This window comes from Falco naumanni, chromosome 21 (assembly GCF_017639655.2).
Source record: "Falco naumanni isolate bFalNau1 chromosome 21, bFalNau1.pat, whole genome shotgun sequence".
In the NCBI taxonomy this organism is placed as follows: domain Eukaryota; kingdom Metazoa; phylum Chordata; class Aves; order Falconiformes; family Falconidae; genus Falco; species Falco naumanni.
The window spans coordinates 375,815-389,544 of NC_054074.1; positions in this window are offsets into that span (position 1 = coordinate 375,815).

The following is a 13,730-nucleotide window of genomic DNA, read 5'->3' on the forward strand; positions in this document are numbered from 1 at the left end:
TGCTGCATTTTTCTAAGCTGTCCGGCTTACTCTGCATCCAGGCAAAACAGTTCACAGAAATAGTATATTCCCTTTTTTATGTATCACTTCAGGAGAAAAGGAAAAAAAACCACAAACAACAAAACACGCAAAACCCCAAAACTGTTGCTATAGAGGTATCATCTATAGAGATAAAGAAGGCCTAAAATGAAGCAAGAATTCATAGAATCACCTTTCTAAATCTTCAGCTGCTCAGTCTTGAAAATATGAGGGAAGAAAACTGAAATGCATGTGAGTTAGCATGCGGTTGCATAAAGCTATCCATGAGATCAACTAGGACTCTAGGAATTTCCAAAGAAGTTGATCCCACCACATCTGCTTTCTCCCTACCTGTGAGAAAGCACATCGTGAAAATCAACCTTCAGACAGATAAGATTCCTTCCCCCTTTGAGTACTGCATCATCACAGAGAGCCCAGCACCCCCAGAACAGCAAGAGAGATGAAGGAACCGGCACTTACTGCCACAGAGCATTTCCAGTCGGTTTGATTCTGCAGGTCAGCTACAAGCAACAGGATCCAACTCATGTTCAAAGAGCTCCAGCTCTACGTCTTATTGAACAATGGAAGTGGTGCACTCTGGAAACTCTAATTTAGATGTCCCACTATATATGCTGGTAAAAGCATATATATATATATATACACACACACACTGATTATTCAGACATAATCTGGGGTTTGCCTCACGCCTCCTGCAATGAAGCCACTGATACTTACCTATCGTCACACATACAGGGCATTGCAAACCATCCTTGAAACAACTCATCAGCAACTAGTAGACTCTGTATTAAAACTGTAGCAGTATTAATATTTGATGTCTTCACAGCAGTAAAGATTTATTTATTTTTTAAAAAGCAGAAAAGTCTGAGAAAGCCATTATTTGTCACGGGATGATCCAAAGGCTGTTAATCTCCTGTCTACACCTTAAAGAAAGAAAAGAGGAGAAAAATCTAATTTAAACAAGTGTTATTAGGGAAAAAAAATGCAGACTGATGTTACATTAAATTATTTGGGAGGCTGAGGTATCCAGCCATGGTCTTCAGTATAAAAGAAAATTATAGGGTCTATCAACTAGAGAAGCGGTGCTCTGAGCCTATGTGCTGGCATGCTTACAGTTTTTTTAATGTCTGGCAGGATGTTTTACAAACTAAACTCAGCAAGGTGACGATCAACAACATGAAAAGAAGTATAAAGAAAGAACAAAGGTTACAAAAGAAAAACCACCACAATAACCCAAACAAAATAAAGCTCACCTTTGTTCTTAATCTGCCAATTTCATTGACCATTTCAGAATACCTGTTCTTCGCTTCTCCCTGCAAATTCAGCTGGGACAGTCCCCCTCTCGCCTCATACACCCTTAGTTCCTTCGTAGCTCTGCTCAGCAGCCTCTTCAACCTGCACAGCAAACTAGTCATGAAAACAATGAAGCAAAGGAACAAAACTGGACTTTTTCACATACTCTCATGTAAACAGCACAGACACAGCTTGCTTTATCTTTAATGTACTTGACACACCAGGAATTACCAGGAAAAAACAGTATTCCTGTGCCACATACGCTTGGAGAGTCCAGATTTCACCTGAAAAGAGGAATGAAAGACTCCCTTTTTCCCAGGAGAACTGCAGGGCAACCTGCATCTGCAGTTGTTTTGGCAGCTATTGAAAACTAGGGGCTGGTGTACAGAAGTACCTTGCAAGAACTAACACGAGGCTGGCATCTGCTCACAGTTAGGTACACCTATTTTTACACTAAAGTTTAATAAAACATGACTTCTACGCAGGGATACCTCTTCACCACGCTAAAAAGCCGTACCTCTTACACCTTTCTGCAGATCGAGGTTTCTTTTCATTTCTTGGGCCAGACGTAGTTCAACTGGGCGTTTCAACTCTACCAGCTTCTTCACTTCCTTTCTTTCACTCTCGCACTTTCAAAAGGGAAAAGAAAGATGTATCACACACACAGAGCACAGGAAAAATACCGACGTACAGTCTGTGCATCTAGCGCTCTCCACAGAGAAGCTGCCGGACGTCTCTATCCGTTAGCCACGTTCCACAGAATGCCATGGGACGGAATTCCTGAGGCTATTCCATCCATCCCTTCAGGTTTCACATCAAACAGACCAATACGTAACTACAGAAACAGATGCCCTCGCTGAAGCAAAGGCCATCCTCTTCTAGACATAACAGGTGGAAAAGATGCTGGAGAACACTTTTGGCAGTGCCTCTGCTCACAGTAGGGATTACGTAGGTATGCACTTCATGGGAGAACATCGATCCATCCAAAGCTTTCATGGGATCTTCCACCAACCAGCAGGCAGGGGCTTGTGGAGGAATCTGATCTTTTGGAGTTCTTCAACATTTTATTCCCCTCGGCCATTACCTCCACCTCTCCTGTGTGGGCATTTACTTAGCCACATGCTGGTTTTCCTCCTCTTGGTGTTTTCTCAGCCACACCAGAGGAGAGCTGGCAGCTGTTTTGACTTTGTACTTCCATTTTCCCTCTACAGAAAAGGAGAAAAGGGGAAGGCCGCCCCTTGGCAACTGGCAGGCGCTGCTTGTTTCCCAAGCACTCGTTCATTTACCCAGCATTCCTTCAGTATGTTTTTCTGCAAGGCTTTTAAGCTCCCGCTACGCTGAAAACATACAGCAGCTCCTCCATACACGCACTGGAAACATCAAGCATTTTAAACCTGCCTAGAAACCAAGGGGTCAGAAGATGACCACACAAAATCCAAGGAAGAACTGGGAACTGTGGCCTTGCTCGATGTGCTCAACTGATAGCAAACCACACTGGGAACTCTTCCCAACAGAGCCACTCCAGAACTTACACAAAGATACCCATCTAGCTTTTATTTGCTTCCTCCGTGACCCCCAAACGATAAGGTACTCGCAGCCTGAATGGCAGGGATAACAGAAAGCAATGATATGTAAGAACCTGACCAGAAGGTGCAAGTGGTTCTCCTGGGTATTGGCTCGGTGCCCGGAGAATTTTCCGGGCTCACCTGTTGCAACAGTTCAGCCTTCTCCTCGTCCAGCTGAGCAACGCGCTCTTCCAAGGTGGGATCTTGACTTCAAGTGCTCCTCCCACGTGCTGTGCAAGTCCTTGGATGTCAGAGCCAGCATGTTCTGCTTCTGCGTCTGTGAAAGCAACAGTGGCAGAAGAAAAAGTAAGGTGGCCGGAAAAGACAAGAGCGCTGGAGAATGCAGTAACTCACACAGAAACAGGCCTAAGCTCTCCTCCACCCATCCAAGACCTATGGCCAAGGTTGATGTGGAGTGTAAAACACACCTTAGGAACCATAACCAAGAACAGCAGCTGGAGCTGGTGGGAAGAAGGAATACTCTAGAAGCGACAGGATGAGGTTACAACTTTGGGGCATAAGATGACATGCACACACACACACAAAATCACCCTACAGCTTTCCTGCAAAGCTCCTCTGGTTCCCTCTATACTTCAGTTTTCGTAAGAACACTGAAAAAGGTGGTGCAAAAGGACAACATTCGCTCCTACTTTCAACAGCTACACTCAGATTTATCCATATAGTTACAGACATTAAGTACCTTAGTTTTCAACTTTCTTTCCAACTCCTTTTGCAAGCGCAGCTTGTCTCTCTCCAGGTCACTGTGGTAGCGTGTAGTAACTTCAAGTGAAGCTTCTGGCATAGATTGCTTTTTAGGTGCATCAGCAAGCTCCTGCTGCAGTTGTCCAAACATGCCCTAACAAAACAGTTAAATTAGCATGAAGAAAGTTCTAAGAACATGAAATACGCCTTTAACTTATTTTATTATACAATTAGACCTGTCTAGATTGAACCCAAAAGTATGAAATTTTGCCTGCCACCAGCAGGCATCTGCATGGATGATGACCTCTCGTCATCTTTCTCAGCTGAGAACCTTTGACTATCAGCAGCTGTTCACGAGGATTTCTGTTTCCTAACACATAAAAAAGGCTCAGGTATTGTTCTTCCTTGAACAATACACAGGAACACACTGCCATCAGGTATTTTTTTCCTAACAAAACCCAAAGAAATCTGTTGTGATCTAAGAGCCACAGTTTGACTGCAAATATTACTCTGGTGACTGAAGGCAGGACTTTGTGTTAGATTGTTCTTTCTTCTGTTTCTTCACTATACAAATACAATTAAATGAATACAAATATCTGAAAGCTCCTTTGAGATACACTTTAAGGGTATGTTGAATCACATCCTCTTGTAGTCTTCTTACTCAGCTCGTTTTAGAAGTACTGATAGATTAGGTTTACAAAAATCTGCATAGCTCATATATATATATATATAGCTATATACGTATACACACACACACACTCTCTCACATGATCTTCAAAAGGAACCCATTATTTTGGTAGTAAGAATACAAAGCAAGTCACAGTTTACAATGATTGACAGTACTGCTGGAGTGTGGCTACACATCATAAAAGAGAAAGCTTAAGGTCACCGTCTGACATGAACTTTGAGGAACAGGCAGGCCCCTCAGAACCCTCAAAACACATACAGAAATCAACAGCTGGACATTACTAATACTCTTCAATCTTGATAGCAGCTTACAGAGAACCTATTTTTTCCCCTCTGTAGAAGCTTCATATAAATCTATCCCCAACCACTTCACTTCTCTGTACCTTCATTTCTCAGCCCTCGTGTATTGGATGGTTCCTCCTTTTATACCACTCTCATTCATGTCATCAGTGCAATACTTACATCAAAACCATCAAATACTTAAGACTATTCTATAGGGCATAACATGGACTAAGGAAAATAGATGAAAAAAAGTTCTAGAGAAGAATCACCTTTCTTGATCAGAGCTTAGACTTGGATACCTTTTTTCTGTTCTCTGCTTAGATCTGAGGACTAATATCCCCGTTGCCAAAACTTTCCGCAATTCCGAGAGAAACATAACAAACCAGAACAAATCAGTATTCTTTGGTCCCATGCATGGAACTTACACCGGATACATTAGGAACAAACTAATTTCAAGAATGGACAAACTTTAAATTGTTCTTTCTACGCATATACTTTACCTGTCTTTCTACTACGTCAGTCTCATATTTAAAGACTTGTTCCCTTAAATCAGTACACTTGGCATTTAAATCCTTGTTTCGCTCTTCTATTAGATAAACTTGCTTTTCCCTATCAGCTCTAAGTTTGCTGAAAATGTCATTAAAACAGTGCTGCACATAATCCACTATTTTTTCTTTCATGATCCTCTTGTTCTGCATCTCTTCCCATTGCTGATGGAGTAAAAAGGTTTTCACTCTGGAGCTGGGCCAATCGCTCCTGCAAGGACTCCTGTTTTATTACAAGTTTGCTTACTGGATCTTTCTCAAGTTGTCGAGCATGATCACATTCCTTTGCCCGACACTGGCCTTGACTTAATTCTTTTTTGCCATTTCTAAAAGCAAAGCTTTTTCTCTGAGCATTTGCTTCAACTGGTGAAGCTCATTTTCTAGCCTATTAGCTTTGCTTTCAGCTTTACACAGCTGCAGAGACAAGCTCTTGTTGGTTTCTTGCACGTCAGAGAGGTCACGATGGAGCTCGACTTGCAAGCAAAGGCATTCATCACGTTCTCTGTGAAATCTTCGTTCAGCATTGCTTTTTGATGACAAATGAAGTTCAAGTTCTTGAACTGCAGCGTTCAGGGAGGAACGAAAATGGATTCAATTTCTGTCTCTAGCCTGTCTTTGCTTTTGTTTGTCTGCTCAAGTTTGGAAGTCAGCACTGCAGATTCTGTCTTTAGTAAGTCCAGCTCCGTGTTGAACTGAAAAAACATTTGTCTTAACGCTTCCTTGTTCAGTTTAAGTTCCTTTTTGAGAGCTTCATTTTTTTCTTTCAAGGTCTCATTTTCCTTTAAATATTTCCCTTGTTCCTCCTGGTGCCTAAGTCTTACTTGAGTGAGTTCTAGCCTTAGCATAGCAATCTCATCTTGTAGTAACTGATTCTTGTACAACAGATCCTGTTCTCTGTCAGTGCTGGATTCCTGAATGACAGGGAACATGAATAAAGAGCCAATTGGGAAATGAATCTACAAAAAACCTGCAGCAATAAACTGCATTTTAACATTTCTAGTACTAAAGCATGACTTCAAAGATGAAGTTTCAGGCAATAAGCTACTCTGTGAACCCACGCACATGTACAATGTACGTACACAACGGAAGTGCAACATATCCTTAAAACCTAAATGAACATCCCAAATATACAGTTACGTTTTTTTCCCCCCTTAAACCAGCAACCAAAGCTTTTAAAATGACAGCGCTTTCTTGTATGTGCATGCCTTTATAATACTGCCTTTAAGGTTGAATTAGTTGTGCTACAGATCTGGTAAAAACAAGGCTAGAAAGGGTATTTTCCTTCTCAAATGTCTTCTGAACACTTATCCTTTTGTGTTACTGGAAGTTAGCTATGAAACTCAATCACCCCCGGAATGCAATAGTCCTGTATATTTCCTCTTTATTGTATGTATAACCTTTTTCCGCTTAAACACATTCACCCTACGTTTATTGGGCAGCACAGCCAAGAACAAAAAGGCTTCCAGGCACTGCACATTCTTTAGGAAATTCAGTAAACTCTTTTCAAGAAAGGTATTTACCCAGATAAGTTACACCGGTAAACAGTAAATAAACCATCAAGAAACAGAAAAAGTTATGTAAGATTTATTATGACTTTAAAACAAACATGGTGAAATTTAATTTATTAGAAAAAAAATCTGCTTACCTCTGATTTTTTTCCTATAGATCTTCTTGTCTCTTCTTCTGGTTCCATTTGTCTCCCAAGGTGGTTGTTCAAAATTCCTTCTTGAAGGGCTCTGGCCCTCTTTTCCTGAGAGAGCTGTCTCTGTGTTTCATCACGTTCCTCTTCAACCTACAGTAATACAATAAATCTGCTTGCTTCTCAAGAAAAAACAGAGCTAGCAATACATCTTCCCATTCTCCCTTGCATACTTGAAAACATTTTTGATTCCCCACTGTTATGATAATCCACCTATAAATAAATAAATTTAAATTTTCTTATGAAAATTTAAGAAGGCGAAATACAGGATGTTTTGTAGTAATTAAAAAAAAGGTAAGGCTTTGCCTGAAATACAAATGAAACCTAAATTTTGAAAAAGGAAAAAAGGAATAATAAACTGCAAAGCAAAAAAAAAAAAAGAACAGCCCAATTGTGAACCAACTGTACTCTACTGTTCTCAAAAACTGACAATTGTTATCCAACACCTCTTCCATGAACAAAGTGCCTCCTTCTCTAGGCATACTGGAATAGGACTGAAAAGAAGCAGAAAATAAGACACCTGTTTCAAGAGCTTTCTCAGTGTTCTTAACTCCATTTCTAAATTCCTAGAGTGTAACTCAAGTTTCTGTTTCTCCTCCATCTCTTTACAATATTGACCTTCTTTCCTTCGGAGGTCTTCTCTCATTTTCTCACACAGCACTTCTACTCTGAGCCTCTTTTCTTCTTGTTGTTTCAAAGAACATCTGGGATTTAACGGAGTATTTGAGAAACAAAAGCACTGATATAAAAGTAGATATTCCACATGATGAACTTGCAGAGACAACTCAAACCATAAAAAATGTTAATTGTTTTCAGAGTTCATATTTTTTCTGTACTTTTCAACTTTTTAAAGAATTCTAACTTCATTCCGTTGTGCATGGTATCAGTTGTACAAGATAGAGAAAAAAAATTTGAGTGATTTATCTGTTATTTGTAAGTTTGTACAGGGAAACACACACCAGTGTGCACACTATAATAATAAAATTAAAAAAACCCATCTTCATATTACAGCCATTTTGTTGAAAAAAGGAGTTTGTTGCCTCATCAGATCAAAGTATCGTAAACTTTTACTATGGTTAGTATACATTTTCTTAGTATACTGATAATTGCCTACATATTACGGATTCAGTGACCAGAAGTAATACTGGTGAATCAGCACGCCACTTACCTATGGCAGACCCAACAATTTTTCAGCAAGTCTTCTGTAAGTCTAAAACAACTGCTGACCACAGGCAGAACAAGCAGCTTCTGTTTACTCAAGAAGGATGTCAGTGTTCAAAACCAGATTCAGAAATGCATGGGGTTTAAGCTGAATACGATTAAAAACAGTTTCAAACCTCAGTTGGATCTACCTCTGGGAGAAACTACAGCAATTTCATTTTGAAGCTGACTTACAAGGAAAGCCTTATGGACGGTCAGCTTCTTTACCAACTGAAACAATCAGCAATGAGCACTGACATGGTAAAAAACGGTCCATGGTGTGCCCACGGTACCCAAACAAGAAAGCAGCTTTGTGTTTGGTCATTATTTTGACTATTTTTTCCCATATACTCACAATAGTGGACAAAAAAAAAAAATAAATTAAAAAAAAATCAAGTGTCAACGTAAGGGAAGAACTGCCAATTGAAAGCCTGCTTTAGAAATTCTGCAAGACAAGAATCAACCACCACTAAAATTACTTGAAAGACTGACAGAAACAGTTGTATTTGAATGGCGTATATTGCAAGGAGAAAGCTTTACATGTAGTTTCTAGTGTAATTTCGCAAAAAGTGTAACTTTTGAAAGTATAAATTTAACGCTGCTTGGAGAATTCACTTAGAATGAAAATACTACTTCTTTATACTTGACAGATGTTTGAGGATTTTGAACACCTGCTGAAGTCAAACCCAGGCCAAGCTGGGACCGGCCTCTCTTCCTCGTACCCCCCTCCCCCGCGCTGGGAGGCCCAACTCCCCCAGGCCCAGCTCCCGCAGCCTCCCCTCACAGGGCTGGTGCTCCTGCCCCCGGGCCAGCCCGGCATCTCCCTGCCGACCTCACACGGACTGGGCAAGATCTCCTGGGCTGGGCGGCCAAACACCGGGCCCCGGGCTCGAGACACAGCTCAGCAAGCCCTGCGGCGGGGTGGGCACTCACTGCCCCCCGTGCCCTGGCACTGCTGCCCTCCATACAGCCCAGGCCGCTGCGGGCCGCCCCAGCTGCCAGCTCACGGGGGCTCCTGCTGAGCTCGCTCTCTGCCTGGGCCGCTCCCCAGCCACGCCATCCCACCGGGGATCACCACAAGGAGATCTCCCCTCCCAGGCCAGGGCTCTGCAGTTGTCCTTGCTGAACTGCCTACGGTGCCTGCTGGCCACCCCTGTCTGACGTGATGTCAACAGCGACGAGAAACCTCACACCTCCGGGTCTAGCTCAGGAGTGTGGGGAAAGGGGCAATCCCAAACGTGACCTTTCCAACAAACAAACAGGTAAGCAAACAAATGCTCTAAGCTCTGGTTTGACTTGCACTGGGTGGAGTTACCAGAAATCCTAGTATTATAGGGCAACAGAAGCGCAAGGACAAAATAAAAAAAAAAAAAACACCACCCAACCATCTCTCAAATCTCTCTTATAAATCTGATTTCCCCATACACACTCTCTTGCTCTTTTCTTGCTAGAAAACAAAGTTAGAACAACATCCAGAACATTGTACATGGAGCTGGTATCCGGACGTTTTTCCCCTCTCACATTATCTACTTCATAGCATAACTGGCCCACGGGATTCAAAAAACCCAAACCCAAAAGACTGGAAACTTCTCATCCTGTTGCCTGCACCATCAGTGTCTTTCGGAACAAAACCACTGACAAGATAATACATTATCAGACCACAATTTACATACTTAAGGCTTTGGATATCCCTTTTCCATTCTGCTTCTTGGTGAGCCAATACGGATTTCAAATCTTGAGTCTTCTCCGCTCTGAACCGTGACTCCCTCTTTTCACCTCCCAATTCCCTTACTTCGAGTGAGAGAGCTGTATACCGATTTGTCCCACGTTCTAGTCTCTGTTCATATTCAAGAAGTATGTTTTGCATTTTCAACAAAGTAGCAGAACCTGGTTTGAGACAGAAAAGACGCAAAGCTGCACAAATACTGCCCAATGTATAAGCTGTTCAGTGCTTTGCTGCGTTAGGTGCAGGTGGCAGGTCTCGGTAGTGGGAAGGTCCCTGTGAGAAGGAGCCAGGGGTCGTCCCGTGCTGGACATGGACGGTTTCGATGGACCCACCGCAGGGCACAGCTGAGCCTCTCAGCCGTGCTGGCAGCTCCTCAGGAAAAACAAATGTAGGAAAGGGCGAAACCACCACACGGGCAGAGAAGGGGAAAAGCATGTGAAAACCAGCCCCGCAAACGAACACCCAGGTCAGCGAGGGAGGAGGGAGAGGTGCTGCTCCAGGTGCCAGAGCAGAGATTCCCCTGCAGCCCCGGAGAGAACCATGCTGGAGCAGATACCCACAGCGCAGTGCTGGGGAGGACCCCGTGCCAGAGCAGGCGGATCCTTCCCGAAGGACCTGCGACCCATGGAGGGCCCAGGCTGGAGGAGATTTTCCCCAAAGGACTGCAGCCTGGGGGAGGACTCACACTGGAGCAGGGACAAGGGACGAGGAAGGAGCAGCAGAGAGAAACTGCTACGTCCCGACTGCAGACCGCAGCCTCCCCGTGCTGCCTGGGGAGGTGGCAGGGAAGGAGCGCAGCAGAGCTTGAGCAGGGGGGGTGCCGACGTGTCCTTCTCAGGGTTTGGGTCTTTGTTTCTCACTATCCAAATGTATTTTAATCGGTGGAGTCTGTTTGGCCAGTGACAGTCACTGGGAAGTGACAGCCCTGCCTTCACACTGACCCACAAGCTTTTTCACCCCGTTTCGTCAAGGAGGGGCAGTGGCAGCACTGGGCGGGGAGTTTGGCCTTCGGCCAAGGTTAACACTTGCCTAATGAAATTTTAGCATAGTTTAAGAGCCCTAGTAAGTGATGCTTATGTTTATATAATGCCTTGTGCATATATGCAAGCATCTTATGACAGTTGAAATTTGTTATATATATGTACTTATTATTTTTAAGCAAAGCCATTATTTTGCTGTACTCTTTGTCATTAGCTGTTGAGGGGTGTGCTGGTTGTGGCTGGGATAGTGTTAATTTTCTTCACAGTCGCTGGTACGGGGCCATGTTTTACAGCTGTGCCGCAAACAGGGTTGGTAGCACGGGGATGTGTTCCTTATGGCCCAGCAGCGCTCACACAGAGCCAAGGCCTTTCTGCTCCTCACCCCACCCCACCAGCCAGCAGGCTGGGGGTACGCAAGGAGCCGGGCCGGGACACAGCTGGGACAGCTGACCCAAGGGATGTGCCATGCCACGCGGCATCATGCTCAGCATATAAAGCTGGGGGAGGACGAAGGAAGGGAGGGACATCCAGAGTGATGGCACTTTGTCTTCCCAAGTATTTGTTATGCGTGACGGAGCCCTGCTGTCCTGGAGATGGCTGAACACCCGCCTGCCCATGGGACGTGCTGGATGAATTCCTTGCTTTGCTTGCGTGCGTGGCTTTTGCTTTTGCTATTGAACTGTTTTCATGCCGACCCATGAGTTTTCTCACTTTTCCCTTTCCGATGCTCTCCCCCACCCCACTGGGGTGGAACAAGTGAGTGGCTGTGTGGTGCTTAGGTGTTTAGGTGTGGCTGGGCTTAAACCACATCAAGGAGATATAAAGAAGAAAAAGCTCTTGCTGACTTTTGATGACCGCATTAGAAGGAGCTGAACTGTACTTTGCAAGAAACTGCTTCTCCAGCTCTGACTAGACAGAGAACCAATGATAACATAAGGCACATCGGCTGGTAATGCAGGCAACGTCGCAGGTTAGGTGACAGTTTCACAGCTTTTGAGGGGGATCTCTAGTCACAAAGAGATACTATATCAAAATATGAAATTAAAATACTTAGGAGTGCATACAAAGAAATCATGTTTTAAGGGGAACTTCTAACAGCTGAAGACAGAGACTTGAAAACATACCCATATGAACCACACTAAGCTCTTCCAACAGCAGCATAGTCTCCTTGTAGGTTGAAGCTTGTAACCGGACATCCTCTGAAGTTGGGTCAGATGAGCGAGTTAAACCAGGGTCATCAGTTACTTCCGCTGGTATGCTGACCTACAAAAAATACAGTACTTTCTGTAATTCCACTGTCTAGTATTACAGACCATTACAAATGCATGAATGATTCATCCTCTCCTTCACAGCCCACAGATTTGTCTCAAATACAATAAAGCTGCATACCAGCAGCAATTTGTACATCTGGTTGATCACTACATAAACACTGCTCCCACCTAAGTGATTAAAAGCTGATAGAGACTGTTTATCAACAAACTAGTTTTACAGTACCTCGTTCCTTTCACTCCTGGTTGTTGCTGCAGGTCTAGAAAACAAGAAATATATTTCAGTACTGAAATGCTTACTTTGCATTATGAATAATACCTACAGTTGCTTTGAAAACGTAATTGCAGAACTGAATTAAACTAAAATCTGGTATAGTAACTTTGCTAGATATAGTTCAAGACTGAAACAATTATTGTGCGCTATTAATGTCTACTGGAAGGCTAATTTTTCCGCAAGATATTAAGCAAATAGTTGAAATAACTGTTCCCTAAACTTCACGCAAAGTGACAGAAATCTTACAGCTACAGACATGTAGCTATACGCTTACGTGCATTCCCTGTTTAATACCAGGGGTTTAGCTCTCTTCAGTACCCAGAATCCTTCTCCTACAGGTCAAAGAACTGTAATTTTGGATTCTCTGGTGTCCTGGGTCTGGCTGGGATGCAGTTTATTTTCTTCACAGCAGCCCACACAGGGCTGTGTGTTAGATTTCTGACCAAAACAGTGTTGACAACACACCAGATTTTTAGCTAGGGCTGAACAGTGTCAACAACTTCTCTTTCTCACTTTGCCACAACCCGCACAAGTAAGTTCAGGGTGGGCAAGAAGTCAGGAGGGTACACAGCTACAAGAGAAAAGGTGGAGCGGGGAGCAGGGCAAAAAATCCTGAGATACCTGCAGTGAAAAAACTGAGATACCTCGCCCTTTTTAAACACATGAAATACTTCTATGCCTGTGCACACACTCATGTAATTAATCAGAATTTGTGCACGTGACCTTATTGTTGACTTGGCCAGCATGTTCAAAAGCACTCTAAACAAAAGTGAAGTGTTTGTCAACACAAAGCGCATCAGGTAGTCACAGGAAAGAACAAGAAAGAACAAGAAAGAACATCAGGTGGTCACACGAAAGAACAAGAATCTTCATATGCATCAGGTTTACAAAAAACCTTAAACACACAACAAAAACCCAAACTTGCCTCTAGCTCTCAGGCCAATTTTTATCATTAAGTGAGTTTTATTTTCAACATTCCTTATATGCATACCTTCCTTCATCCTCAGATGTTTCACTGGAAGTGCTATCATCCGGTACTTGACCATGATTGCCACTGGAAGAGCTCATCTGCTGATGAGCCTTCTGCTTTGAAGGCTGTCTTTTACTTTCCTTTGCACCTTTGGCATTCAGGGCAATTTTACTGCATCACACAGAAAGAAAGAAAAAAAAAACCACCAAGTGAGTAGGTTTATAAAAAAATATTTCTGTGAAACAGACATACTTAAGATGATGTCCAGAAACAACCGAGACAAAAAATAGCTATGATAAAATCACAGGCTTGACTGTAAAGATCGTGGAATACGCCCAAGTATTTAAAACCCTTCCCCTAGAGTGAGGGGGACACGTGGAATCTGAGCTGGATCCAGGTTAAGCTGGACTATATCCAACAGCCACATTACAGAAAGCATCTAGAGCAGAGATTCCTTTGAAGGACTGACAGAAAAAGCTCCTGCTTAGGTCTGCATAAAAATA